A 4,028-nucleotide genomic window follows, 5' to 3' on the forward strand; every position below is an offset into this window, starting at 1 on the left:
TCCTGTCCCATTTCCAACAGCAGCACCCTACTAGGTGTCTGGCCTGTTCACAGTGAATGCTAGCTGATTGAGTGAAGGAGCTTGAACATACCCAGGACCTCATAAATCTCCATGGTTGACCTATTTGTCCTTTGATTATGTTGTAAGCTTTGAGAGGATATTGCTTACGGATCAGAAGCTGGGGTAGTTTATTTCCCAGAGCGAAGGTGAGTTTGAAAATTCTACCAGGTTCAGTTATTGAGAATCCTCAGTGAGGCTCCACTGTGATTCTGCTCCAAGAAAGTTAAGGTTAGGCAGCTCTTTGTGCACTTGTATGCTGGTGGGCTGGGAGAGGGAGAGGGTGTGTGCCTGGTGTAATCTGAACTGCATCTAAACTTTGAGCCCAAAACTGACAAAGCACTGGGCTGGTGGTTTGACAAACCTGGAGTCAAACACATTTATAGCTATGTGACCTTATGCAAGTGGCTTCACCACTTTTAGTCTCAATTTCTTAAGATATAAACCAGGGGCAATCAACCCACTCCAGTGTTCTTGCCTGGAGACTCCCAGGGATGGGGGAGCCTGGTGAGCTGCCGTCTATGGGGTCACACAGAGTCGGGCACGACTGAAGCGACTTAGCAGCAGCAGCATACGAGGCATTGCCATTGGAATTAAAGGCAATGTACTTAAGAAAGATCTAAAAGTAGTCAAGTTTCCAGGAAACTTCCGGAGCCTAGGGTTTGGGTCACTCCTGTGGCGGACACTTGGTGGGTTCCTGGCTCTGTGAGGTTTTCCATGAGTGACGGTTCCTGTGACTTCCAGCTTCAGTGGTACCTGCCTGGAGCAATATTAGATACAGTTCTGGGGGCAGGAGAGTTGGAGAAGTCCTGGGGAGTCCATACAGAAGCCCAAGCGAGGCAGAATACCTGGAGTGCTTGCCACTCGTAGACACAAATGTCCACCCTGAATCGGGAGGCCCCCTTTTCGAGGAATTTACTAATTGCCTGTTTGGGCAGCACTCACATGGTGCCGGAGTGGGCTGTGATCAAGGCTTCCCTAGCCCATCAACAAATAGGGAATTGTGGGAGTGGGTCTTGAGTCGAGAAGGGCAGATCTCCTTACAGACTGAAGGTGGAATATGGAGAGTCTTCCTGCCCCCCACCCCCTACCCCGCCAGCGCCCCGCCCCCTGCAGTTCCCACCTAAATCTAGAGGCAAGAGCGGCCCCGCCCCTAGCCAGTCACTTTCCCTGAGGCCAGTTTGCACCCTCGCAAACTGGGGGGTGGGGCTGTTGCTATTACCTCTCTCCCCTCGTCCTTCAGGGTCTTTACAAGAATGTGCGGAAACAGCGGGGGTTCAGGAGTTTGGCAATTGTGAATAACTGCAGAGGCACGTGGTGGGTAGAAACCGGGAGCGGCTCCCTTTGCTTTGTTCCTTCGTTCACTTGTTCGTGTATTCATCCCACATTGATGCAGCGGCTAGGTGGGCCACGGACTGGGATGAGACACAGAACACAAACAAGACCAAAGCCCTCTGCAGTTATATCTGGCCATCCAAGAGTTAAGCGGGCAGCGTGGGAGGCAGGAGGGCGCGCGGCGGGTGCCAAAGTCGGAACCTGCTCGGCGGCGGCTCCGGCGCTGCCTTGACTCGCGGCCAGGCCTGGCGCGGCCGCCGGCTGTGGAATGTGTGAGCGCCATGTGTCACCGCCCCAGACTGTGGGAAAACGCTGCTCCGCTCACCTCCCAGCAGCTGCCCCGCGCCCGCCGGCCGGCCGAGCCGGGAAACGGGAGCCGCCTGCCGCGCGGGCCCCGGGGCACTTCCGAGCGTGCCTGCCGCACCCCTCGCTCTGCTCGCCTCTGCAGCAGCCCGGCAGGGCCCTCTCCTTCCCCTTTGGATCCCGAACGATTTAATTTCTTTCCGTTTAGTTCAGTTGGCCCTGTTTAGACCCAGGACCCTTCTAAGCGCAGGGCCTGGGGAATGAGGGCGGGAGGGCTGTGGTTTGAAATACCACTGGTCCGCCTGAGCACCTTCCTGGTTCCTTGCCTGGCGCCCTGAGGTCACGCTCAGTGATCACAGCTCTGAGTAGGAGGCCCCGATCTACCTTCTTCCCCCAAATCAGAAACAGCTTCCCCCAGGGCCAGGCAGGGCATTTGCAGGCCGCCCCACCTCCCGCCCACTGCGGGGTCACTCTTCCACTCCCGGGCACACCCAGGATGCCAGCCCAGCGCCAGGTGTGAGTGGGAGCCGTGCAATGTTCAGACCCCGCCCCCTTCCCCGCCACCCCTGCCCAGACCAAGGACTTAGTCCAGTCATGCCGGGAGATTTATCCAAGGTCGCCCTGCAGGATGGCAGCAGAACCACCCCTAGAATCCCAAGTCCAGTGGCCCTCTGCCACACTCCGAACATGCCCCCACTAGGTGTCCTGACTTCTCAGCAGCATAGGGCCCTGAGTCCCCTGCCTTAATCCGAGAAGTTGGGGGGCTTCCCTGGTGGTCCAGTGGCTAAGATTTTGAGTTCCCAGTACAGTGGGCCTGGATTCCCTCCCTGATCAGGGAACTAGATCCCACATGCCACACCTACAGTTGCATGCAGCAGCTAAAGATCCTGTCTGCCAAGCAAGATTAAAGATCCCATGTGCTGCAACTAAGACCAGACACAGTCAAATGGATAAATAAATGAATCAATTAAAAAATTATAGAGAAGGTGGAATTGAGACACATAGGGATAGGAGTAAACCATGTGTACTGGGACCCCAGCTGCTTTGCCCAAAGTGAGCCTTAATGCGGCCAGAGGCCTACTCCTCTCACTTCACCCTGTCTTCCTGGCGGCTGCACCACCTACAAGCTTTGGGCCCTGCGTGGTTAGCGAAACCTCCGCTGCATCCCAGCACTCCAGCTGCTTCCTGTCTCTGCACCTGGCTTCTGCTTGTCCTTCAGTGTCTGGGTCTGAGGTCGGGGTCCACCAGGTCCTGCTCCTGGACTCCTGACACTCTTGATTCCTGTCCGTTCTTGCAGCCGCCTGCAGCTCACCATCTCCACGCTCTCTCCTGTCCTCCACAGTTTCTTAGGACAGGTCCTATGGTGCCCTCTTTTCTATAACCCTCACAAACAATAGTTTGGAAGCTCTGCTTAGCGGTACCTGCTCTGTTTGCTGGCTGGATGAGCTAACACATGACTGCTTTGACACGTGACACATAGCACATGACGTGAGTCCCTGTGCAGTCTATCGTGGGCTCACTATTTCACTTACCAGACGTATGACCTGAGCAAGTTACTTAATTCACCTCTCTAAGTCTCAGTTTCCTCGCCTATAAAATGGAGGTAAGTTCAATACTTCTTGGGTCTGAAGTGACTTGTGTAGTGGTTGCACATAGCAGATGCTCAATTAAAAATACATATGTATATGCATATGTGAAATTGCTAAAATATTTAGTACATGAATGCTTAGCATATGCATAAAACATGCAAATAATGACAAGTATTTTCAGTGACTGTTTCAACATAGCACATCTGTCTGTTTGTTAGCTAGACTGGTGGTTGGGGAAACTCCTTGGTATATCAGTGTGTGTTGTCTTTTCTGTATATTCCCCTTTTCAGTGTCCTTCTGGGAGCTCTGGTTACAGAGCCAAGACTTGACATAGGGAAATAAATGTCTGGGTGTGTCTAAGTGTGTGCTCCTAATAGTGTCCTGAGATGGTGGGACAGAAGACTCCTGTCTTCTCAGGACCACTTTTCTTCTTCCATCAGGGCGTGACTTGTAACCTGCTAAGCATGTCTTGAGCACCTGCTGTGTGCCATGCTTTGTGCTGGGCCTGCGCCTGATATACGTCCTCTTGTTCCTACCTACAGAAAGCTTCTCTCTTTATCGGGGGAGCAATATGGGCGTGTGTGGGGGAAATTATTGAGTCAGCAAGACAGTGTCACTAATTTAGTGCTATCAAGTGAGGGGTTGGTGACAAGTGACACAAGGTTCTGAGGAAGGAGAGAACAGTGACGGTGGGTGTGTCCATCTACTTGAGCTGCATAACAGACGGCCATAGACTAGGAGGCT

Source organism: Ovis aries, chromosome 1 (genome assembly GCF_016772045.2).
Source record: "Ovis aries strain OAR_USU_Benz2616 breed Rambouillet chromosome 1, ARS-UI_Ramb_v3.0, whole genome shotgun sequence".
NCBI classification, from domain to species: domain Eukaryota; kingdom Metazoa; phylum Chordata; class Mammalia; order Artiodactyla; family Bovidae; genus Ovis; species Ovis aries.